The 27,921-nt window shown below is 34.2% G+C and overlaps 5 non-coding genes across 5 annotated transcripts; 1 reads left to right on the top strand and 4 right to left on the bottom strand.

The window, feature by feature from the left end:
* Nucleotides 1-16,487: 16,487 nt before the first annotated feature.
* TRNAG-UCC (transfer RNA glycine (anticodon UCC)) lies at nucleotides 16,488-16,559 on the bottom strand. The gene has a single exon. It is a non-coding gene; the product is annotated as a tRNA-Gly (tRNA).
* Nucleotides 16,560-18,160: 1,601 nt separating this feature from the next.
* Nucleotides 18,161-18,232, top strand: TRNAG-UCC (transfer RNA glycine (anticodon UCC)). The gene has a single exon. It is a non-coding gene; the product is annotated as a tRNA-Gly (tRNA).
* A 1,828-nt stretch (nucleotides 18,233-20,060) lies between these two features.
* Nucleotides 20,061-20,132, bottom strand: TRNAG-CCC (transfer RNA glycine (anticodon CCC)). Its single transcript has one exon. It is a non-coding gene; the product is annotated as a tRNA-Gly (tRNA).
* Nucleotides 20,133-22,929: 2,797 nt separating this feature from the next.
* Nucleotides 22,930-23,001, bottom strand: TRNAG-UCC (transfer RNA glycine (anticodon UCC)). Its single transcript has one exon. It is a non-coding gene; the product is annotated as a tRNA-Gly (tRNA).
* Nucleotides 23,002-24,178: 1,177 nt separating this feature from the next.
* On the bottom strand, nucleotides 24,179-24,250 carry TRNAG-UCC (transfer RNA glycine (anticodon UCC)). The gene has a single exon. It is a non-coding gene; the product is annotated as a tRNA-Gly (tRNA).
* Nucleotides 24,251-27,921: the final 3,671 nt, after the last annotated feature.

Here is a 27,921-nt window from a genome sequence, read left to right as displayed (position 1 = left end):
TCTCTATATAATTTTTTTATTTCTTTTTATTTATTATCTATGTTGTTTTGTTACATCTCCTTTAGGTTATTTTAGATTTTTGGTGACATATATATATATATATATATCAATACCTCGCTTTGCGTCGTTTCGTTTTGCGTTTTGTTCGAAGTTGCATCGCTGCTTAATTAGTACTAATTTTCACTGTGCGTCGTTAGATTTTCGAGGTTGCGTTGTTTTGGGTTCGAGTCTTTTTATTTCTAATTTTCTTTTTTTTCTAAAAGGTGGCAACACTTTTGTTTCTAATTCCGCCATGCCATCAAAACTCGGGGATTCCCTTTCTAACTAAAAATCAACGCAATTTTAATACAGTTTCATTTTCACTTTGTTTTGCTAACTTTAGAGTTCAGTTTCAATTACGTAGTGTGCTGTAATGTAGTGTGTTGCGCTTTTTTAAAAGAGAATAATAAATTTATATAAATTTTTACGTGTTGTTTCTGGTTACAAAAAAAGTAAATATTACTCCAATATATTTACTGGCTATTACTCCAATATATTATTTCTGTTTTTCTAAATGTTTACTTTGTTCAATTTTATTTTTAAAAAGTAGTATTTTTGTGACCCTGGAACCTATCTTCGATCTATACATGGTTTGCTATAAAAAATCTTAATTCACTTTGCGGCGTTTCAATTTGCGTCGTGTTTTTTTGGAACGTAACCACGACGCAAAGTGAGGTATTGGTGTAAAGAGTAAATAAATAAATGAATTATTACACATATAATATTATAGTAGTCAAGAGGTTTTATTTCATCGAAATGTGTGCAACTTGGTTTGTTGACTCATTTACATAATTATAATGTGTGCATGAAAAATTATTAGATTTCATTTAAAAGAGCAACAGTTGAGTTTCTGGCCTGCTCTTCCCGGCGGTGGCTTACTACTGGTTATTGTTAAAATAATCGAAGATGCGTATGCGCATGTAAATGTGTTCTTGAATAAAGATATTTTTATCTTAATAATAAACCTAATAAATTGATTTTACTACTATTTTAATGATATTTATAACAATTAACACAAAAAAATCCATACAGTTGTATATATATTTATTTAATATTCTTTATTGTACACGATAAGATACATAATATACAAAAAAGTACAATGGGCGATCTTATCACACAAGGCAATCTCTTACAGACAACCATAGTAAGGAAAAGATAATAGAATTCATAAAGGGTAGTTCACGTGTACAAAAAAAATACATATTCACAAACAAATGAACATAAACATACATAGACATACATACATACGTATATAACATATATATTTATAATAAAAAAGGTTTAATACATATTATAAATATAATACAATAATAAATAAAAACATCTAATACGCATCTATACGCAAAATTCACTAAGGAAATTAGACGTAGGTGTTAAACCATTGCACCTAACAGCATTAGCACGTGCCTTAATCGAGTAATATCCGGATCGATCCAGTTATATCCGGTGTCGGATAATGAAATGAACGACACGCTGCAGCCGGGGCGGTCGCTGCACCAATCGGATTACGTTCAACGGTTGAATTGAAGTGAAAAAGGGTTTTCTTGCAAATTTTTTATCCGGTTTATTTGCGATGGGTTTTGATTGGAGCTTTTCATATAATCCGTTGCAATTTTATTAATAACGAACAATAAATCGGTGATCAAAGTATGATTTTTTTAACTAATGTTCAGGCGTTATTTTGTGGAAGTCCATCCTAGCCACTTCCGCACATGCAGTGGTAGTCATGCAACAAAGTGCACCGCTCGCCAGCCCACTGATAAATGCGCATGCGGCAAACAATGCGAATTACACAACTACCACCGCTAAATCACTCAAAACGTGTTTCACCTGTCCACAGGGCATCTTCAGGAGTTATGTTACACCGATTAGTGCCAAACACAGAGACTCTGGTATATAAATATTGGTCCTTTTCTTACTTAAGATGTACTTCCGCAAGGTAACGCCTGATTCTATTAAATATCTTTTAGTGAGACCAAGGCCTTGCAGTGGGCGTCTATGGCCTAAAAAGACGATATTAAGGAAAATAGTATAATTTAAAATACTGAAGATCAGGAGTAACGTTACACCGATTAGTGCCCACTCTGTTTGGCACTAATCAGTAATTATTCTCGATTATTCTGTAACTAATTAATGTTACAGAATAATGGAGTGAAGGCAAAGAAAAAGTGATGTCTGTCTTTTCGTTGTCCAAATTTAGCAACACACACACGTGGTACGTTTAGTCGGGGGCCAATCCACGACGTATATTTTTATTTGAATTAAAAAAAGTAAGTATTGTAAATTAGGAATAGGAAGATAGAGATAGGAAGTATTGCTTTATGGTAAATTATCTTCATCATATCATATCATGATGGCCACTGCAAGGCACAAGGCTTCCATCGATGACCGGTTTTACTCTACCAGAATCTAGCAACTTTCAGCGACTTTAATTATATCATCGGTCTATTTTGATATACACCGACTTTATTACGTATTAAATTCTCCGAATCGTTTCGGAGGCGGCCTCTTGTCTCCATGCAGGATCCTGAGGAAGGATGAATATCCTTGGAAAGATTGCTTAGTGGTCCACTCTACCATACCAAACTATACACACATATTTAAGTTTCTAAGTTACGATGAACCTGTCAAAGCCCTCTGGGTCATGACCAATAACAACAGAAAGTTAGTATTCAATTTAATTATTAAATAATATACTATAATAAATATATTAATAATTATCTCGCTAGATTAAATCCAGTGGGTAAATAGCATTTATTTATTATTTTTCCCGCTATTTATTTACACACACAGACGCAACTTACGTATCCGACAGTAAACACGTCTGACCACGGGCCAGAAGTTTGTTTTTGTTTGTAGCACCGAGCAAAACACTTTTAATGTTCCACATTCAGTCGACGGAACGAGTTATATTTGAACTGAGTTTATGTATTATTTTTTTATATAAAAACCTATGTCGACATAGGTTTTTTAATATGTTGTATGCAAAGTTGATATTATATACGACATAATGGTAAAAGATTTTTGTACAAGACATTATATAACATTGTCCATTAGGTCATTTTTGGTTACCAATTGTATTTTAAAAGCTTAATAAATAAAATAGATTTTACTCTGTGTTTGGCACTAATCGGTGTAATATAACTCCTGAAGATGCCCCGTGGAAGGGTGAAACACGTGTTGAGTGAATTAACGGTGGCAGTTGTGTAATTCGAATTGTTTGTCGCATACGCATTTATCAGCGGGCTGTCGGGCGGTGCACTTTGTTGCACGACTACCACTGCATGTGCGGAAGTGGCTAAATATTGGTCCTTTTTTTACTTAGGATGGACTTCCGCAAGGCAACGCCTGATTCTATTAAATATTGTATAAAATAGATTAATAAAACCATGTACCATTGAAGGAAACAAATTATAATTAAACAGCAGGACATTTGAAATATAGCGGGTGGAAAAGGATTTTCTATTCAAACATTTTCATCTACACTGTTATCCAGTTATTCTTATTTAGTCTACATTTTAAAAACAAAGTTTATGTTAACTCCTATAATATTTTAATTATCTACAACTAATTACACTTGAAAGAGTCTTCCACCTAAGCCTTTCTAAAATTTTTATGCAATGTATGTAATATATATGTTATACTGCAATTTGCATACCATTGTTACATAGTATTATATTGCAAATAAATATTACCTTATGTTATCTTATTGGTAATTCGAAAAAAAGACGGTAGTACCGCTTTCCTTATGGGCCACGAAAACCTGTGATAATTGGTCAAGTTTGCTATAAACAATAATGTCTCAGGACAAGGATAAAGTAAATAAAAATAGAATAAAGTCAACTAAGACTGAAGAAATACGAAGTAATATAAGATGCATCTAAAGGCAATTTAATTTGTAACTTAAATAAACTGGATAAGGTAATATAAGTTAAAAATGTGAATGTAAATATTAAAATGAAATAGAGATATTTAAAATTTAAATAAGTTTAACAAATGTGTAATTAACTGTGATAATATAAAAACTGTGATCTGGGAAGGAAGACAAAGCGAGGAAGAAGTAAGTAAGTGAGGAAAAGGAGCTTTTGTGATAAAAAAAAATGAATTAAAAAAAGTGATTTATAAAGCACAGTGAAAAATTGTCTGTATCAAAGTTTCAACTGCAAAAAGTTTCTAATAGATTTGTAATATACAGAATCACATGTTAAAATTAAATTGACGGAAAAAGCTTAATTATTCAATAAACGAATATTTAAATGACAAGAATCCCTGGCAGTGGTGTCGCTTATATTGATTTCATTTAGGCTATATCTGTATATATGTATAAATCTTTGTAAATATTTATTAATAGATGTATTGTTGTTATCTTCCTGTTTCTTCTCTACAACAAAAAAAATAAATAGATAATAATTTACTATTAATAATTCTGTTAAAATGTCCAATGTTGAATAGACGAATTATATCTTTATCTTTTTGGTACAAAAAATGTACAAGAAGGAAGGAAGAATGTGGAAAAAAAATTATAAATATGATAAACTTGTTTACAAGAATGTGTACCAACTCTACCTCAAATATAATAGAGAGGAATGAAAGGTAAAAAAACTTTAAAAGCTCCTTTAAGAGTCCTACTATAGCTTACTAAACTACTTTGGACTACCGCTTACTTTCATTCGTCTACGAAACTTCCTGCTACTTCAATCTCGTAGAGAAATCCGTAGCCCTCTACGCTGTTCGTAGACCTTGTTAGTACAGTAATACCCCGCTTTCCTCGACCCCGTTATACGCGGTTTCACTATAACGCGAATTGTAAATATCGCGCTCAAATGCCTCTAATTACGCGAAAGAGTGCGTATAAATATAATGAGTCATCAACTTCTCTATGGTGTCTTGACCATTTGTCAAACAATTAAAAACAGTGTTGGGTGTTATGACCGTTTTTTACAAGAACGTAAACAAACAGTTACCCAAAAGACAATAGATGTATTTTTCCGTAAAAAACAAAGAGTATGTATTGCATAAAGTGTTCCTAGAATTAAAGTGATTGATTAAAATGATTTGTATTTTTTTGTAATAATTTTTTACTATGTTTAATCATAAACCTCGTTATACGCGAACGCGATTTTTTTGGAACGTATCCCTCGCGTAAAGCGGGGTATTACTGTATTAAGAAGAATTTTTAAATCTACGTCATAGAAACTAAGACATATTGGGTGAAATGTTCAAAATAAGTACACATCTCTCAATATAAAATACAAAAAGAAACAAGTCAAAGATAAACCTTATTACGTGATTTACAATACAGTACTCTACCTCCGAAGCCGCAGTGATAAAATTTATATATATGGAATAATATATTGAAATTAGATACCTAGAATAAACGAGATATATAGTAAATTATAAGAACGTAAAGAGATTTTATATACAATATTATACGAACTAAGAGAAATGAAACATATTAGAAAGATTCTTTTATCTTCATCGTCCAAGATCACGGGGGTAGGTGGAAGAACTGCAGGTCTAAGGTTGCAGCAGGCAGGGCAGACGAAGGGCGAAGTGACCGAAAGGTTCTAGATAGGTGACAAGCCGTTCTTTTATCTTCATGGTCTAAGATCACGGGAGTAGCTGGAAGAACTGCAGGTCTAAGGTTGCAGCAGGCAGGGCAGACGAAGGGCGAAGTGACCGAAAGGTTCTAGATAGGTGACAAGCCGTTCTTTTATCTTCATGGTCCAAGATCACGGGAGTAGCTGGAAGAACTGCAGGTCTAAGGTTGCAGCAGGCAGGGCAGACGAAGGGCGAAGTGACCGAAAGGTTCTAGATAGGTGACAAGCCGTTCTTTTATCTTCATGGTCCAAGATCACGGGAGTAGCTGGAAGAACTGCAGGTCTAAGGTTGCAGCAGGCAGGGCAGACGAAGGGCGAAGTGACCTAAAGGTTCTAGATAGGTGACAAGCCGTTCTTTTATCTTCATGGTCCAAGATCACGGGGTTAGGTGGAAGAACTGCAGGTCTAAAGTTGCAGCAGGTAGGGCAGACGTAGGACGAAGTGACCGCAAGGTTCTAGATAGGTGACAAGCCGTTCCTTTATCTTCATCGTCCAAGATCACGGGGGAACTGGAAGAATTGAAGGTCTAAGTTTGCAGCAGGTAGGGTAGATGAAGGTCGAAGTGACCGAAAGGTTTTCGAGAGGTGACCACAAGACGTTAGACGAAGCGTGGGCGGTATTGTCCAAGTCGCAGGATGTAGCTGAATGCAGGCAGTACAAGACAGGTCTTCGTGGTGATTTTTGGGAGAGGATTTGCAGCAGTCGTCTTTCGACTGACATGAAGTTCTACTGAACTTCTTTCATTTATTCTTATACATCTATCCGCTGACGAACATGATATTTTTATTGCTCTTTAAATTCGTTTTGCTATTCTATTATATATAATGTATAACTAGAAATTGACTACTCCTGCTTATTTTGCTATGTTTATGTAGAAATCTTTCACTGTTATCGCTGCTAGCATTTAAAAATATGGTAAAAGAACACTTATTTTGCTTTTAAAATTAGTAATTGTATGGCGTCTCTTAATTTTTCGTATTTATGTAGTACCTCTCCCACGTAAATATATAAATATAGTAATGTATATTTATGTATTTATATATATACATTAACATGTATATTTATGTGTATAGTAATGTATGTATTTGTATGTATTTACACCCTGAACTGCCGTCTCCTTCATGTCTCTCATCTCCATCCAAATGTTGTCTGGTAGAGATCGCCTTGGGGATAAGACTCCCTTTTGTACTATACGAATTGTTTTTTTTCCTCTATTTATTGTCTATAGTGTACAAAGAATTGTTAATAAATAAAATAGTATATATATAATAGGAATCAAAATCTCGTTATGAAAATGAGCGTTCCAAATTCGAAATCGTGCGATCAAATGTAATCCGATAACCAATAGGACGCAGCGTGTGTCGTCTATTTCATTACCCGCTCCGGTTACAACCGGGTCAATCCGGATATCACTGAACGAATGCAGAACGACGCTAATGAGAATGGATTTACAAATTCCATTTTTAATTTTATTCGAATTTCAAACTTTAACTTTTTTTCTTCTTATGTTTGTTATAGGTGTAAAAGTTTTAAAATTATAGATCATTTGCTGTCAATCAATATATTGTACATCTTATACAAAAATCAATGGTTTCAGAAATAATAAACATCATAATAACATTATAGTATAAAGAATTTTTAAAATTCGAATCACTTCATATTAAAGATAATTATTATTTACTCTCAGCAGATTTGTTTAATGCCAGATGACCTGACGAGATCGTGGCTATGGCAGATCAAGCTTGACGAAGTTCCCAAGATAGAGGAAAATGGGTAGGCTGTTACCCAGAGGGGTTCCATACAAACTTAGTACAAACTTATCAAAATTTTTATTCAAAATTACTAATTTTAATTTGTATAGAATGAAATAATGCTTTGTTATTATTATTATTTGCAGATTTTGTACTGCCAAAAGTTGTTCGGTGATGAACATCAGCACATAGATTTCCACTGCAAGCCATAGGCTTACTCAAAGATATCTATGGTGGGATATACCAGTATAGCCACTCTTGGAAGGCAGTTTGGCGATCGAAAAGGTTTTGTATCCTATTGACGCTGCAGCTCATCCTCTGGAAACTTATTTATAAGCAGTGGAAATCCTATATAATTAATGCACAAAGTTTGAATTACATAATATGGATGCACAGGAATCAAACACCTTTGGCCTATCACATGTCGGTAAAATAAAATTATGTAAGATATTTCAGTGTGATCGACTTAATACAGGATGATTGAATACAAATGAGCTACATATGCAGGTATATATACATATTATATTCAAGTAAATTGTAACAATGAACGGACCTTCGACTCGACATCGCCTTTCACGATGAAAGGTAGAGACGAAAGGCAATTTTGAATCACACACGACATCGGAGAGCATAGGTTGGTTAACTGTGTTTTATTGTTCCTTTATACAGGACACGTTAGAAAGAGACATTTTTGGTTTGAAATATATAGATATACATACACGAGTGTGTGTATATATATATATATATATATATATATATATATATTTGTATATATAAGGGAGCATCCTGAGCAGTAGTTGCCAGGCGGTAGAGGAATGAGACGATCATAGGTCGCGAGTTCGATTTCGAATTTACACTTTGTGCATTAACTATATAGGATTGTGAAGGTACCTGAGGAAACTCCGGTGTTTAAAGTGGGGTACCAAAACTCCCACTAACTTCAACGACTGTATAACGAATTTTCTTAGAAATCTATTCACTTTTGTCTTGAAGACTCATAAGTTATAACTGTGTGGAAACAATGACGCAGGTAGATTGTTCCTCGGCTGTTCTATACAAGTATTAAAGAAGGAATTTCTTGTTATCCGATGTAAGAAAGGAGGTGGGGGAATTATTTGGTGTAAATCTGACGCACACTCTTCAAAAAGCAGTCTGTAGAACACCATAAACTAGCAACATAACATTTCACCGTTGCTACAACCTTGGACGCTTAAGGCTCACCAAAGTATCTTTAGCATTCAGCCTCGAGGCTTGTGTCTATATGGAATCCAAAACTGATAATGTATCTTTATGCTAATATTTATATATTTATAAAAAAGTGCGGTAGACACGCCTAAAATACAATAAATAAAAATAAACCAATATACAGAAGATTTTCTTTAAAAAGTAAACAAATGCTTAATGGGTCTGTGTGTATACATCGAATATATATCGAATACATATATATCAAAATGGATGCAAACCATCAAGAGCAACAAGGATAGCAACAATGCGAGGAATAAAAAAAATCATAATGGAAATACTAGAGTCCAAACAGCTTCGAAATACCACATAAGCAGAAAAGGACATGCCTCCCAGAAGTAAGGCATATTAAACATTCAGAAATTTTTACTCCTGAAATCAAAAGGATGAGAACAGTGTTCTTCTAGCAGAAACGAGACTTTTGGAATCACGGGTGTTAAGAGTGGAGGCTATAAACTCCCATTGGTTGCAGCGGCTCTAGGGCGGACGATCGACGTGGTTTTAGGCCTCATGGGAACATGGTAATTTGAACATTTTGAAATTTTCTCTCCGAAAACAAAATAAGGTTTTAACAATGACTAATATTACAGTGGTGACGTCATTTAAATTCGAATAATATTATATATAAAAAAATCATTTTGAAATTCATTCCCTATACCTATTCTCACGTTTATATTTATATAAAACCTTTTTTTAAAGGTCCCCGTTTTTAGGGACTCGTACTCTATTATCTTTTTTTTTTAATTATTCGTTTCACATAGTTTTTTATTTCTTTACTCTTAATCGGTATAGAATCTAACTTTCCTCTTCTTTCATTGTATGTTTCTCTATCATTCTGGTACATACTAATTTCCTTTCATGCATCTCTCTTACTTCACCTCGTTCCTCAAATATCACAGGTTTAGGTAAATATCACATTTTTTCGCTTGTAGCTGAATTTTTATGCAAAACTATTTTGTGTTCTTATTTCTTATACTTTTTAATATAGATTTTTTTTTTCATTTAATGACAGATACGTTTTTCAATATAATTAAAATACATCTGTTTTATTTGTATCTTATATAAACCTATATCCAAGACAACTTAGATATGATTATAATTGTACAAATGACTCTAACAGTACTGCGAAGGCTTTCGTTAAAAAATGTAACCTTCGCGGTACACGTGGTGAAGTCGAACTATCTGCCCAGCGCTGGTAGAGCTGTCTATCTCTACTTACGCCACTTTTATCCCAGGAACAATATGGTAGCTATGATGCCTACATCTGTTAGTCACATTGTTGACAACATACGTTATAAATACGTCTTTTTACTTTATTGAAAATCATTGCTACGGATTTGCTATTGATACAGAAGATATTTTGAATTGAATTGAATTGCAGCATTTTTTAGATTAAACCTGCAGGTGATGTGTCCATAACCTAGAGGGGCCGGGCTGACTACCCTTGTAGCAGGTTAAAGGAAGCCTTCTTGCGTAGCATGGACTACGCATATCCCCTGACATGCTATCTAAAGTAATATAGCGACGGAAGATAGTATGGTGATCACTGATCAGGATATACCGCGGTCTTCTTCATCTCGTAGAGAGCGATCACAGGGGAATTTTAATGTGTTGGAATCCTACATAACCTTATCCTCCCCCCAGAGGCCGAGTATCTTAAATGTTCGGAATATTCTCCCCCGGCACCGACATAAAGGCTTGCTTGCGGTATAATGATGTTCACCTTCACCGAGCATATTCCTTTCGCGACCTAATTAAATTTTAAATGATTATAATTTATAAATATATCAGGTATATGCATATGTATATAGTAAATTATGTATGTTAATATATACTGGAACATATATGTAAATATATCTATAGTTTTCGATATACATATAGTAAATAAGGTTTGATTTTTTAAACTTAAAAGTGTATTTGAGGCTCCTGCTATAGGGAACCTTTCGTAATCATTAATTCAGATTCGTTTTTTTATTACCTTTCTCATTTTATATCCAAATTAATTTATTTATTTATATTTCTTTGTACACCATAGAAAATAATTAAAAAAAGAAACAATTTACATAGAGATATAAAAGGCGATGTTATCGCTCGAGGCGATCTCTACCAGTCAACCTATGGATGGAGATGAGAGACATGAAGCAGAAGGTAGTTTAGGTTGTACATACAATTACATACATTACTATACACACACACATATATATATATATATATATATATATATACATACATGACATAGCCTGTATAACTTGTGAGTACAATGTCTGCTAGGAGAGATAGTAAACAATATATTATTTTAATATATAGTAATATGAATTTGGACAACGCTATATCTAATATATAAAATTCTCGTGTCACGGTGTTCGAACTTGAACTCCTCTGAAACGGCTTGACCGATTTTTACCAAATTTTACATGCGTATTCAGTATGTCTGAGAATCGGCTACTATCTATTTTCCATACCTCTAAGTGATAAGGGTGGTCCACCCCTAAATTTTATTTTTAATTTTTTAGACAATTTTTTTTGTTTTTATTTTTTTATGACACAGCATACAAAAATACATACAAACCTAAATTTTCACCCCTTTAAGATCAACCCTTATTTTTTATTTGTTAATTAAAAACTTAATTTTTTTTTGCAAAACAACGTTTGCGGGATCAGCTAGTCTCACTATATTATTATTACATTATTTATATCTTAAACCATTTATTTTTGGATAGGTCGTGAAGTATATAAATTGAATGTAAATGAGTAAAACATTCATTTTTATGTGTATATATAATACTTTTTATACTACTGTGATATAAAAATTTAGTGAAATTGTCATTTAAAGATCCCAAGCATTAGAAAAGCAGATATTTTTCCTAGGTTGGAAGACTGTCTACATTTGTCAAAAGTTGAAATATTATTTGGCTTAACCAAAACTATTTTGAAGTCTAAAATTATCAATGTCATACTGCATCCATTCTTCGCGATTCTCTTGCTAAAAACTGGACTGATATCGTTCCACAACTACCGTATTCGCCTGATTTGGCTCCGTGCTACTTCTGGCTATTCAGTAAACTAAAAAGGCCTGCGGGGACGCCGTATTGACACGACTAAGGAGGTAGAAACCGAGTCAAAGCAGGTTTTGAAGGCTGTACTGGAAAAAGACTATTCCAACTGTTTGAAGGCTGGAAAAAGCGTTGCCTACATTAGATGAAATTGATTTGGAAGAATAAAGTTATATTGTGGTGGTATAGTTATATATATATATATATATATATATATATATATATATATATATATATATATATATATATATATATATATATATATATATATATACTACTTCCTCCGCATTTCAAATAGGATAATGTGTAGCATCTCTTAATTATTCGTAAATATGTTTGTATGTATATATATATATATATATATATATATATATATATATATATATATATATATATATATATATATATATAGAGAGAGAGAGAGAGAGAGAGAGAGAGAGAAGTAACATAGCTTAATTATTTAAACTTCAAGTGTTTCTTAATGATATTCATCCTCAATTATTGAGATATATTTAAATAGCATAACAAGATGAAGAATAAGGAGGAATAAATGCAAATTAGCTAAGAGTATATCATACTTACACAGAGTGATCTGTTTTAAATGTAAAAACTTCAAAGGAGTGTATATAGCTCAGAAAATTTGTTTAAAACTTTTAAATCTACAATTGATCATCCTGTTTATATATAGCGTTTTGATTAGATATATATTCACAACTTTCAAGCTGTTACACTGTTTTAATCACTCTGTTATTACAACAATTATTAAAACTTACTTGAATATCGTAAGATTTTAAAGCATCGCAAATTGACATTAATTTTAATATTTCAAAAACAACACATCACACATAATTATCGTTGCCTGAAAAACGGGACGCTGTGAATAAAAATAATTATTAAATGGATAAATAATATAGAAATAGATATAGGATGTTTGATTGGATTTGGTAATGGAATATAAATATATGGATGGTATAAAACTAACACTTTTTTTTATTTTTCCGTTCGTAGGGTGAAAATCGCACCGACACGACCGTCTCGCGGCGCCGCGCCGCGTCGACTGCCTGAAACGCGAGCCCCATGAACCCTCCACCCCCCGGGCTACCATATACTTATGTGTTTACATCTTAAATGGGGGTGTGCGCAGAGCAATACAGCGACAGAGCTCTCACACCCTCTGTGTATAACAAAACAAAACTGGTTTTATCGCAGAAGGTAGCAGTATACGGAAAATTACAGTTTACATGGTAAATTATTATCAACTTTTTAAAGGCATTATGCGCAATGTTATATTACTATTTAAACGGTTTTATTTAGTTCGACCCGTACGGAATTTATTTGGATCAAAATTAGAAATTGAAATTTGAGCACTATCTGTCCCGTTGTCAGATTGATCGTTGTCAGTTGACAATACAATATAATAAAATCAATTACATTATAAATCTAAGATGGCCGTTGATACAAAATGGCGGTTTACGTGTTTTTCCTTAACCCCCTCAATATGGGTATCAAATGAAAGGGCTACACTAGTAAAACACGATTTGTCAAAATTTAAAATTCAAGATGGACGCCGTTCCAATATGGCGGACTAGGTACATATTTTTCCACAACCACCACAATATGAATATCAAAAAACCGTTTAACTTAAAAGTTTTTTAAATGTATTTATTTCTATACTTTCTTCTCTACCTATTGGATTTGGAGTGTCTACCACAAGCGAGACGTGATGGTTCGGTCCCTCACCAGAAAGAAAGACGATATATATAGTTCAGGCCTGGAAATCACAGGATGCATGCAATGTGAGCAGTGGCGATCTTTGTGGAAGGCATATGCCTTATAGTGGTTAACAGTTTTATAAAAAAAGAGAAAAATAGAGATCTACGTAAGACTATAACTAGAAATAATATAATATATATATATATATATATATATATATATATATATATATCTTTCTATAGGTTCCATGAAATACATTTTTATATTATACATATTTACATTTTTTACGATTTGTATAAATACGGACTTAATACCGTGAATGACTAAGTTTTTTTTTTATATTTTTTATATTAAACATCCGTCAATAGCTCTCATTTTGGGAAAATCAAATTTAAAATAGGGTTTTGCATACAATAAAAAGTAGGCGAAATTCAGAGAGAGAGAGTTTCATTTTTTTTACAATCACCGTAGCATTGATTATATATATCTCAGAATATTTTAAAAACTATTGGACATCTGTACGATAAAATTACATAAGTGTGTATATTACGTTTAATTATCTAAAAAAAATATCATCATTACCATTTGGCTTGGCAACCAAAATTTAATATGCAACATTTATTTCCAAATATATTAATTGCAGTCTCTACGAGCGCACTACTCTGCGCAGCCAGACCCCGTACGACACAAGTACAGAGGCAGTATCCTCTGTGCTCCGGATGTTGTTATTACTCTATGCGAGATTCATTGCGGTATAGATATTATGAATTGTTTCATTGCGCCCCACTTCACTGCTCTCTGCAGCGGGCTCAATTCCGCTAGCTTCGGAAAAGCTAGATCTTAGCTTAATTATTTCAAACGCAAGTTACTTACAAAAGTCAAAAGCCAACTTTTTTTTTTGTTGTTAATTTGATTAAAAACGATCCAAATGCTATTAATTAAGTACTATTTGCATGTGTAAGGTAATTGAAATGAAAAAAAAATCATTGACATCTCGCACCGGCGCGAGACCGGCCCTGCGAAAGGAATTCTCTCTCTCAGGGGTCACGCATTTCTTGGCACGCGGCGGACCCGCTATAAAAATTATAAAAGATAACTAAAAAACTAATAATTCGTCAACGAGGTTAGAGTGTTCAAGCGCAATGCATATACTTTAACACGTTACTTTGCACGATGCCGGCGCTGTACTGCCTCATATACGTTTATGGGTTGGCATCTCGCACCGGCGCGAGACCGGCACCTACATTTAAATATCTATTACACTACACAATAACAAACATAAATTCGATACAAAATCTTACGCTATAGGGATATTTATATAAATAAATGTATATAATGGTTGTATCGCTTTAGACAGTTATTATAGAGTACAATACCCGGCGATAAATATTGCACATCGACTTTTGGAAAGAGACAATCGGCTAATCTCGGCTTCGTTGAGCATTATCTTTGTCCCACACTACCTATGTGACGTTTTGACAGTTGTGCGTAGTAAGGCTGTTAATTTTTACAAGGATTTATTTTGTGGAAACTTATCCTTATCCTACCATTCTTGTTTCTCCATAAAACGAGGAGGAAGTCGACTACTCTTACATTGTAAAGTTTCGTTGGAGACATACCAGATGTTTTTGACCTGCACAGCCCAAGTATGGAGCGATCTGCCGGCTTCTTTATTTCCCAAGAATTATAACCCAGGCCTCTTCAAGTTCAGAGTCAATAGGTACCTGCTGAGCTTGCAGCAAGTGATTTGTAAAAAGAAAGGTACATGAGATTTGCTTATGTCAATACTTCTTGCTAACAAGTAGAGTTTTCTTTCGGTAATAACAAAACCTTTCTCTATCAAATTAGTGTATTGCAATTTATGTATTGTATTTTATATTGTATTGTTTCGATAATGATGTGGCGACATGATGGCTAGTTCAAAACATAACTCCCATATAGACATTCTGATATTTCTCGTATATATGTCATTGACATACATTGACACTACACAGATTTTTTCCTTTGCTAGGACGACATACGCTTGTGACTGTATTATTAATGAACATTGGAGTCAAAACAAACGGGAGGTTTCATTTCGTTTCACCTACCAAAATGATATTGCAGTTAGATCTAAGGCTTTTAAGGCTTCGTCTGATATCATTTCACGGAGCGGAAACGTGACTTACTTATTCTCTGTTGATGCTGCTGTAGTTGCTAGTCCGGAGGCTTCTTCATCAGAGCTGAGTTCAGTTTCGGAAGGGTCCATGAACTTAAAAGGTCCATGACTATATTAGATTGTTGCTACACGCTGTTGGACGTTTTGGCTTTTACAGTTTCATCTGGTTCAAGGCTCGCAGATCCGAAATCCGTAAACAAATAAATTTAAGTAAGAAAAGGACCAATATGGACCAATATATGGACTTCCGCAAGGTAACGCCTGATTCCATTAAATAATAAATATAAAAAAGGTCAGCGATGTATAAACGGTCGGCCTAGTAGTCGGAAGGAAGGAAAACGATACCGCGATATAAAAGACTAGTGGCGCCATCTGTTATCGTAGCTGAAGTAATATATAATTATTGACAAGAAACAAGAGTGTTTTTGTATTTTTCTTAATATATCACGGAAGAGCAACGTTGCTGCTCTGTAAACATGTTTGCGGCCTGCTAAGCGTTCCGGAAATTGATTTTATTTATTGACTTTCTTTATTGGTGGTACATACTAAGCCGAAGCAATTACTTTGTTACTAATTACTCACATAGCGACTTGTTTTAACACACACAGCGCGATTTTATGTATAGAAATTGTATTTGAAACCTTATTATTTTATTTACATTTTTAATTCTAATGTCTATAATAACTAAAGTTTTGTACACTATAAGTAAGCGAATAAATAAGCGAGCAAATAATGTAATTTGTGGCCTGCAAAAAATATCTAAAATTTTAATTGGTCCGTGGATAAAAAAGGTTGCATACCCCTGACGCATGCGAGTGATAAAAATAAATACTTTTAATGTTTATTGCGTTGAAAGTATCGGATTATCGACCGTATGTATATAGACTTAAAGGTTAGATGGGTAGAAAAGAAAGTTGGCTGTAAAAAAGTGTGCGTTGGCCGGGAATCGAACCCGGATCAACTGCTTGGAAGGCAACTATGCTGACCATTACACCACCAACGCCTGCGTGTTTTAATAAAATATTGCAATACATTGCTCTTTGTTTGAAGATTTCATTTATTCAATTACATAACATTTACTACGTAATGTAAGTCAAACAAATACTGTTTACCCAAATGTTTTTAAAACGTTTACCTCAGTGTAAATGATAAATGAATTGATAGTTTTCACAGAGTTTTTACAAAGAGAATTTTCGCTAACGGTTTCCGAAGTGCCAGTAATATTATCTGTGTAGTAGTAACTTGTCAAGTCGATGTTGCACCACCATGGGTGCAACGTCAAGTTGTGAAGTCAAGGTCACGGAGAGCAATGGTGAAGGCTTTGCCCAGAGAAGAGACTAAGCAACCAAGAACCTGGATGCGGACAGAGTGGCTATATTTAAGAGAGGTCTATTCTTTGCAGGGGTCGTCTTTTGACTAAAAAGAAAAATAGAGCCTAGTTACTCCATTGGAAGCGATCTAAGACCATGACGGTGAATCTGATGAAACTATAGTATGTGGTTTCCCGAGTCAAGGCTTCTAAGGAAGGCCTTGAGGTTTTAGTTTAAGCACCTTAGTAAGAAAAGGACCAATATTTAGCCACTTCCACACATGCAGTGGTAGTCGTGCAACAAAGTGCACCGCCCGCCAGCCCGCTGACAAATGCGCATGCGGCAAACAATGCGAACTACACAACTGCCACCAACAAATCACTGAACACGTGTTTCACCCCTCCACGGGGCATCTTCAGGAGTTATGCTACACCGATTAGTGCCAAACACAGAGTGCTAATCGTGCTTACTTAAGATGGACTTCCGCAAGGTAACCCCTGATTCCATTAAATAACAGGCTGAAAAATTGTCAAATAAGCAATAACAATAATTTCACGTTCTTGATTAATATATCGCTACATCGCTTATCAATAACTAATTCTGTATATATCTACATCATAAATGTCGAAGCTAGTTCATTGCCTGCTGATATACCACGAGTTATAAAAGAGAAGAAAATCTATCACTTGTAAGTTGCTTCACCTTCATTCATCTTCTCTTGTTTAGAGAAGATGGACGCCCACTAAAAGGAATAGGCTTTCGGCAAAGATCGGCTTTTTTCGCCACTTCCTGTAGCCTTTACTTTATCGTCGGTCTACGGTCGCTACAGGAGAACCTTTCAACTCCTACCTATTGATTTAAGGAACTTTAATAAGGGGAATCCCCGTAGCTTTAAATCAAGTTTGAATAATGTCATCATAGAGGAGTTTAAATTGATTCAAGTTCAGAAAGACTTCATTGGGAAAGAATCTCATGACGTATACAATTGAAAACTAGATAATTTAGTGTTAAAATGAAGTGAATATTAAGACAAGTGTATTTTATTAAAGATAGATGAATTGTCACTAAGAATTAGGTGAATTCGGCACTCTAATATGTCAAAATTTAAAACAAAATTATAATATTTATAACGGGTTTAAAATCTTTATATATATGTGAATATATGTCTGTATGTCTTTTATAGAATCGTAAACTATACGTTTAATCATATAATAATATTAAGCTAAGTTATAGTGTATGAGTTCACAAAGGTTTTTAAGTTAGTTGATTGTATTATTTTCTATTGAACGCACAGGCGTTGGTGGTGTAATGGTCAGCATAGTTGCCTTCCAAGCAGTTGATCCGGGTTCGATTCCCGGCCAACGCATAATATTTTTGTATTATATAGCCGTACATACATCTTTTAGTTATTATTTCTGTACCGTTGAAATCAGGCTTATATTCACTTTAAATATTGTTTCATCTCTGTAAGTTTTAACGATAAATTTTATATACATGTCGAGTAAATCTTTGGCAATGATGTCGTCTAATTGTTTTGATTTCATTTAGGCTATATCTGATAAAGTGTATATGTATACATCTGTATTGTTAAACTTTATCAAAACATGTGTTGTTGTGGAGTTTCTTCCTGCTTCTTCTACACAATCATAACACCTTGCGAAGCAGAGTAGAGTCAAGAATAATATCGTTTAAATAAATAAATAGATAATAATTTGACTATCGATAAGAGTTCTGTTAAAAGTTCCAACGCTGAAAAAATGAATGTTATCTTTTTTTTAAGTAAACAAAAGCAAAACATTGTCTGTTTTGACATTTCTTTTAAATTCATCCTCCTTTTAAACCTTTATTTTTAATCTGTCTTCTATTTGTAAAAACTAATGACAAAATGATTTAATTTAGAATGATTAGTAGTGTTCCATTTTCGAATATATCTATATATTATCTGTAAAATATTTACAAATATTACTGTTAAAGAAATCACTGCGCTGTATTGTTTTTAACATAATTTGTGGAAATGCAAATGAAGTAATACTGAAGTAATTTATTTATTACTTACTGATACACCTTTGACTTTATTTCGATCAACTAAAACTTCTTGAGTTTTGGGCAGTGGTAGCCCAGCGGTGAAGGATTGAGACTTGCCATCGTAGATCACGGGTTCGATTCGAAAAGATGCAATTTTATGTAATTCTCACTTTGTATAATAATTATATGGGATTGCTACTGAACAAACAAGTTTTCATATTTAATAGAATCTGCCAGCCCGCTGATAAATGCGTATGTCGCAAATGCGAATTACACAACTGCCACCGTTAAACCACTCAACACGTGTTTCACCCCTCAACGGGGCATCTTCAGGAGTTATGTTACACCGATTAGTGCCAAACACAGAGTGAAACAAGTTTACAGAGGATGAACAGCAGCGATCTCTATGTAATACTACACTGCGATCACCAACCCACCAAGCGTAGGTAGGATATAGTATATCCCCCCCCCCCTAGATATCTTTGGGGGAGGCCTAAGTCTTGTAGTCTATAGGTTGAAACAACGACAACGATGAATTTTCAATAAAAAAATGTTTAAAGAAAAATCTTTCTTAACGTACCCTCTGAATTTACTGATGGATTTACAAATTTCACAAAAGGCGTTATTTTGGCGGTTCCTTTGTCTCAACTCCCGGATTGCAGCTTAGTCTGTTATCAGTTCATGTCAGGTTTGAAATTTAAAGGATCGGTGCTAGGATTTATCCTTTCGAAAGTGTATAATAAACTTACAAAAGATATAAAAGAAATTCTATTCACAGACTATTTTTAAAAAAAAATTGAGGCACCGATATTAAAACTTAGAGATTAGATTCAAAATAAGTTAAGAACTTAATGGCTATGTATGTACATGAAGCAAACATGTAAACGCTTTTGGAATTTACATAACATTGTTATGTAGATAGGTCGGGTACAGAAGATAAACGGTGGAACCTTAAGGTTCTGTAGTGGAGACAATATATAAGCGCAACGTTTTACGTCCACCCACAGGGTCCAGCTGTGGACAACCTACACCTAAAAGATGATGATGTAACTCTATTTTTCTCTCTTCTCATTTCAGTCTTTCTTTTAATATTAGTTATATTTGATGTTTAATAGACTTAGTTAACATATAAAGGTTTGACAGATAAAAAAGTAGCTAAGTAAAAAGTGTGCGTTGGCCGGGAATCGAACCCGGATCAACTGCTTGGGAAGCAACTATGCTGACCATTACACCACCAACGCTTTGATGTTAGTTTTACAAAGAGTAAATTATTTGGTAAAGAATATTTTACGAAAACGACATCATTGAAATCGCTCGAAGAATTGCTCATTTGAAGTAACAATAAGCGAGGCATATTGCACTTGCAACTAACGCTCATTGGGGCCGAGGTGTGAGTGGCGACCGCCAGCTGGCAGACGTGGGTAGAACCATAAGTGGAATTAAGACATTGTTAAGTTCACGAGAAACCGCTGGTACAAATCATGACTGGTCATCGTAGCGATCAAACTTTACTTATAATGATCATTTATGTACTTTACAAGAATGCCCGAAGAGCCTAATTCGATAAAATCTAGAATCAAATAGAACTCCACTGTAATAGTGTATCGACAATACCCGGTTGCGTCGATAACTGCAGTCTACAACCTACTTATTCTCTGTTGATGTTGTTGCTGTTAACCCCAAGGCTTTTACAGCTTCATCAGAGCTGAGTTCATGGAGCGGAAGGGTCCGTGAACTTAAAAATAAAGCTGGTCCGGTTGCATGAAGAAGTTCGCACGTAGTATTCTACCTGTGTAGAGCTGTGTGTTGTGTTGATGTTGTGCATGCGGCTTTTTTTATGGCCCCCACTATTGGGACCCTTTCGTACCCCTAACTTTTTGGGATCAGGGACTTTATAATATTTTTTTTTCAGTCTTTTCTTTTCTTATCACTCTCTTTCACGCGTCACAATATCTTTCATTCTTTATTTTTGTCCTTCACAATGTCTTTCGTTTTGTTCTTTTATACCTTCTTTCTTTCCTCGCCTTTCTTCCATCATCTCCTTACTCTAAGGTGGCTAGGTACATTTTATTTATTTTTGTTTTTTAATTTTATCTTACATTTATTTTATCTTTATTTACATATTTATTTTACCTTCTTGATTCTCTATTACACATTTCTTTTTGTATTTCTTATTATTAGTTAACAATTTATTTTGTGCAGAGTTTATTAAGTACCTTATTCTATACAGTTTTATTTCTTTCAATTGTATCACTCGCCACCCCACGAGCGAATATCCATGCGGCTTGGGACGACAGCGTGGACCACAGGCGAGCCGAGGATGGATCTGGATCCAACCAAGGTTCGCCCACGCTGGTGGTTAGAGAGCGGGCAGCTCTCTAAAAACTGGTGTTGTGGTGTGGTGAACAGCGTTTGGTTCTGCTGCGTTCATTTGCTGTTGGTGCTGCGAGGTTAGCGCTTGAAGTGTTGTTAGTGTCTGCAGCAGGTGTGGTGTGGTGCGTGTTCTGTGGGAACCCTGTGATGGGTTTGAGGACTACGTCTTTGGGACGTTTCTTGACCTTTACTAATGTACGGGGGGAGTGGCGAGAAACACTCGCTATGAGAGGGTTTTGGTGGAAGAAGGCGGACTTAAAATAAGTCTCTAAGCAGGCCTTACAAAATTATTGGACCGCTGGGAGTTTGAGGTCGCTATGGAGTTCTACATTAAGCTGATGTCATTCCACCCAGATGGCTATCCGGGTGAAGCGGTGAACTTCCTCACTGTTCTTCTATCTTAATTATTCTTTCATTTCTTTTTATTCTTTGTTTCGTTGTGTATTACTATATTTTTGCTTTTTTATTTTTATGTACTCGTACATTATATTGATTTGCATGCATTTATTTTAATTTTAATGTTTTTATTTATCTCTAATATTTTTTTTTATTTAATATCAGGGAGACCAGAAAGGAATGTCGCTTTCTTAAGTTAAATTCACACGACTACATTTTTAACAAGTTTTTATTTCTAATCAACAATATAACCTTCGTTATCAACAACCTTTTGCCATTAGTATACAAATCAATGCCGGAGCGGTAACAAATCAATCGGTTTTTCTGTAAAATATGTCGACACAAACGACATTACTTTCCGATCCCGTAATACTATATCATAGTTCTATACAAAATGCAGATATATTTGTTAGGTTTAATAATAGGCACTCCAATCAAATGTCATTGACCTCGAATGTAAAAAGATTCACCTTTCAAATGAAACACCGGAACATGAAGTGAAAGGCAAATTGTCTAGACACTTTATAAAATTCTTTCCTCGATAGATATAACATTTACTTTATTTTTACTTTCATTGTTATCACTTTATAAGGAAAATTTTATATTTAAAATTTAATATGTTTACTTTATACCAGAGTTCCCCAAACTTTTTTGTGTCGTAGACCCCTTGCCATGTTTTTCAGTGTTGGGTAGACCCCCTACTTACTCGATATTGATTTCTTGTAAATTTATAACTGTAGTGAAGTTTAGTGTTAAAAACTTAAAGTAAAAACACATGTTAATTGATGCATTTATTAATTGATTTTAAATTAAAACTACTTATAATAAAATTTTGTATTTGTTATGTAAAATATACGTAACATTAAATAAACTATAAATAAAATAACATAAGCAATAAGTAAATATTTTTAGTGAGAAGGATGAACCTGATGCTTTAATAATAAATTATCAACATTTGGCGTCAATTTTGTAAGGGTTAATCTTAAATCTCCTCGGCTAATGATGTCCAGTCTGTTTCTTTTTTTCGTAAGGAGAGGAGAAAATGGAGATCCACTATAGTGGACCCCCAAATTTTTTTTCGCTGACGTAGACCCCTTGCAGGTTGTCATAGACCTTTAGGGGTCGATATAAACCACTTTGGGAATCACTGCTTTATACGAATTGATTGGTATGTAGCAGATTTATAAGCTAACACCTTTATACACCCATGATCAATCAGGCTATGTATATAGGTTTGACAGTTAAAAAAACAAGTTGGTTGTAAAAGTGTGCGTTGGCCGGGAATCGAACCCGGATCAACTGCTTGGAAGGCAACTATGCTGACCATTACACCACCAACGCATACGTGAGTTAAAATAATATTACAATAGATTGCTCTCTCTTTATAAAATACTTGCGTAATCAAATATTGACTACGTAATGTAATATGAACAAAAAGTGTTTATCCAAGTGTTTTTATAACATTGACCTGGATATAGAAAAAGATATTTATTGATGGCTCAGTTAAAAGTAATGTAATATATTATAAGAGTACTAATAATGGAATAACACATTTGTTGCCCGATACTCGTATCCGTGTTAAGCTTGGTCATTAGGTGGGTGCCGACCACTCGGAACCGAGTATCAATCCCGTTTATTTTACTCAGGCCTGTCTAAATTCGGTACCAGTGTAAATTTTATAATTTAGACATGATGCCAGCCATTTATGTATACCTAAGGAAAAATTAGGTTTCTTGGTTAAAAAATTCTCATTTCTATTGCGCTTAATAACCCATAAGGGACCCAGTTGTTAATGTTCCAAGACCATCCAGAGAACAATGTTGAAAGCAATACTCAAAGTTTTGTTTCAAGATCGAATCATCAAGAAAAAGTTGCAGCTTTTTATATCTATCTATTAATATATTGAAAGATTAAAATGAATCACCCTTTGAACTTTAGTATTCAAAAGTCTTAAATGATTAAACTAAAGATAAGTAAATACATACTTTAACAAGAGGTTCATTGGTAAATATGCTTTGGTGATCTCCTAGCTTAACTTGGAGTTACATTAGTCAATTCTCCCATCTCCTTTCTTCCATTGAAACAACAATACGCAAGGATTCACATCCGTACACGGTTGAAATACCTTCATAGAAATGAAACAGCCTACTGTCGTCGTTGTTTCCAGACAATTATAACTTAGGAGTCTTCAAGTTAAGAGTGGATAGGTATCTAAGCAAGCATGTAGCATCATAGACCTCGTCATCGCTTAGTATCAAGCGAGACTGAGGTCAAATGCTTTACCTAGTGTTTATAAAATAAGTTCAGAAACTTAGCATAATGACTTAGTCCAACTTAGGTTAATTCAAAGTTAAAACTTATAAACAAAATTATGATTTCAAAATGTTTATGTAACAATAGACATGTCTGTTGGATTAGAATTTTTCGTGTTAATATTTGTGAAATGACGTACTTAATTTTTAATTTGATACTTTTGCAAAAATATTTGTAAATCAATTGACGTGGCTTAAAAAGAATGTGCGTTGGCCGGGAATCGAACCCGGATCAACTGCTTGGAAGGCAACTATGCTGACCATTACACCACCAACGCCTTGATGTTAGATTTACAAAGATCGATTTATTTAGCAAATAACATTTTACGAAATCGACGTGAAAAGATCCGCAGAAGATTCACGGTCATTGAAATCGCTCGAAGAATTGCTCGTTTGAAGTAACAATAAGCTAGGCATATTGCTCGTGCAACTAACGCTCATTGGAGCTAAAAGGTGTGAGTGGCGACCGCCAGCTGGCAGACGTGGGTAGAACAATAAGTGGAACTAAGACATTGTTAAGTTCATGAGAAACTGCTAGATACGTACAACGCATGACGAATGATATTTTGATGACGCTTGATGTTATATTTATTAATATCGAAATATTTTATAAAACAGGAGTGAGCAACCTTTTTAATCAAAGGGTCACTACGAGTACAAATTTATTTATTTATTTTTTTTGGTGGGCCAGACTTATCCCTAAAACTTTATTTATGATAAACATTTGAATTAAAAAAATTAAGGTAAAAAAAAAAGATTTTACGTGCAAATTTTAATGCGAAATGTGAAAATAAACAAGAAATAAATAGAAGAAAGAAATTACTTGTAATTTTTAATGAGTTCCACACTGTTTTTTAGATACATGCTGACTAATAAAGGCTGGAATTAATGAGGTAGCAACACGTTAACAGCCTTCTGGTCGAGCGTCACGCAGTCTTGATCGAAGATCATTTTTTATTAATTGTTTCGGCTTTTTGTGTACTTTAACGTTTCATTATAATTAATTTATAACAAAATTGATGAGAGAAAATCGACAAAATAAATAAATTTTAAAAATGCTTGGCGGACCGCTTAAACATGTTAGCGGGCCGCGTGTTGCTCATCCCTGATCTTATACTTGATATTATATATATATAACTAATAAATCACGATCAATAAACAGTTAACCAAGAGAAGGTGTAATTTGATGTGTACAAAAAAGTAGTTTATGAATAGTATTTACTAAAAATAATTTGACGAAATCCGCAAGAGAACCAAGGTGACTGACCTAGATCAAAGTATTGCCGATAGTCGTTGGGATCGAAACGTTCTCTAGTGTTGACCACAAGCCGGTGCGGGTGGGTTTTTTTTTTTTGACCTCCGCTATTGGGGACCTCTCGTACCCCTATTTTTGGGAAGGACAGGGTTGTTTTATTTCATTTAATAATTTTGTTCACATTACTTTTATTTGCGCTCTTCTTGCATTTTTCTTATAACCTTTCGTACTTCATCTTTCTTTCCACATCACTTCTGCTTTTCTCTTTCATTCCATATCATTCACTCATCAGTTTTACATTACTTTATTTTAAACATTTTTTTCTATATACTGGGGGTGGGTTTACCCCCCACTAGTAGGACCGACGATACGTAAAAAAACCGATAATTGTGATGATGTTTGAAGAAATATGTCTTGCAGTAGACGTCTCTCATTTGGCATGATGGTGATCCAATTACTAATATATTATAATCCTCTAATTGTACGAAAATTGTAACTAAACTTAACATCAAATTAAGTAAACTTATCATCAGTTCACTGAGTTTGAACAATAGTTTCGGACTACATTTGTTGCTTCTGAAGTTGTAACTTAAATATGAAATAATTTTTCAATTGCTGACTTTAATACATTATTAAATAAGTGTATTAAAATTTAACTTTTATTACGAAGTCAGTGTGAAAAATTTTGATTATAAATATTGTACCAAATATTACATATAGAACGTAGAAAACAAAAAATAAATCCATGGTACCATAACATGGAAAGAACTTCTGAAAATTGTATCTCTAACCTTACATTATCATCACTTCAGCTGAGGGTCAACCATTTCTGGACAGAAGCCTTCTTTATAGGTTTCCAACAGGATTGGTTGAGGATCACATCCTACATTTAAGCGTCTCATATCTGTAGAAGACTCTAGTGCAGTATTTTTTAACTTTCTATATGCCATGCCCCACTACAGCCTTTCTAAAATGTATACGCCCCCTATGTAACATATATTTATATATTAAAAAGAAATGGTTGTACTCGTGACAGGTCTACTTTTAAATATGCCCCCTTAAAAATCAAATTACCCCCCCCCCCTTTCCCCCATGGGGCGTTGGTTCACACTCTAAAATCGTAAAGCACTCTATGAGTTTAGTTATAAATAATCAATTTTTTTTAATTTAATTTCGTTTCACTAAAAAAAAATATTTTTAAATATTGCATCATAAAAACATACGTGCTTATATACATTTATATTATGAAGTAGATATATTAGAAGTAAGAAGAGGACCAATATTTAGTCACTTCCGCACATGCAGTGGTAGTTGTGCAACAAAGTGCACCGCCCGCCAGCCCGCTGATAAATGCGTATGCGGCAAACAATGTGAATTACATAACCGCCACCGCCAAATTACTCAACACGTGTTTCACCCCTCTACGGGACATTTTCAAGAGTTAAATATCTCCTGAAGACTCCAAAAACTAAACGAAGACTACTTTGTTGCTCGACTACTACTGCATGTGCGAAAGTAGCTAAATATTGGTCCTTTTCTTACTTAAGATGGACTTCCGCAAAATAACGCCTGATTCCATTAAATAGATATATTAGAAAAAAAATATGACTGCGGGTCAGTGGCGCCATCTAGTATATGACGATGGAACGTTCCTACCGGAAGTGGACGGAAGTGGAACTTACTACCGGAAGTTCCTACTCTAGTGAAACGTCAGAATCACTGTGCAGCGATGTTCATTTTGACAGTTCAAGATTCAACATGGCGCGTAACGGTCGGTGATGATGATGGATCGTTTACGTTCTACCAAAATCTAAATTAATCCGCGTTAATTTGCATTGTTTTGTATAATTGACTATCGGAATTTATTTAAAACCTTATTAGTGTGAAATCTAAGGTTTTATTTTGTAGTTAACTTTTAATCACGCCTATATTAATTATACAAGATGCATTTCAATAAAAAAAATGTCTATATTTCACTTGCGTGCTATCTGTTATATATTTTAATTAAAACTCTTTAGGTATATCGCTTAGTAGGTTGGATATAATATAGGTTAACGTTATCCTTTTGTGATAGTTGGTCAAAGAATTCTTTAAAGATTGCTCAAAGATTTATTTCGAGTCGGCCTCTTCTCACCAAAACCCTCCCATAGGGAGTGCTTATCACTGCTCCCCCCGTACCTCAGCAAAGATCAAAGGATAAGATACGTTCAAAAGACGTACTCCTAATGCCTATCACAGCATTCCCATTGAACAAACACCACACCCGCTGCACACACAACACTGCAAGCGCTAACCAAACAGTATCAGCGACCACTTCACCTGCGACACTCGGCACAGGACATCGCGTCATTCACAATATTTATTTATTTTAAATCTATCGAGAACAGACGTACAGACACATATTCGTTTTATATATATAGACAAAGAATATTAAAGCTATGCATGCATGCTAAACATGTTTGGGTTTCGTTGAAATAACTGACGCCCTATACAAATATTTGTCACTAAACTTATTCATAAGTGTTGTTAAAATCTAATAGATTCAGGCGTTACTTTGCGGAAGTCCATCCTAAGTAAGAAAGGGACTTATATATAGCTACTTCCGCTATGCAGCATTTAATGTGTATGTTGCATAGCGGAAGTAGCTATATATTAGTCCCTTTCTTACTGTTGTTAAGATATAAGGTTAGATAT

This window comes from Battus philenor, unplaced genomic scaffold (assembly GCF_028537555.1).
Source record: "Battus philenor isolate CCGP_79_NKW_IND1 unplaced genomic scaffold, ilBatPhil1.0.hap1 SCAF_24, whole genome shotgun sequence".
Classification (NCBI taxonomy): Eukaryota; Metazoa; Arthropoda; class Insecta; order Lepidoptera; family Papilionidae; genus Battus; species Battus philenor.
This window is presented reverse-complemented; position numbering and strand designations above follow the sequence as displayed.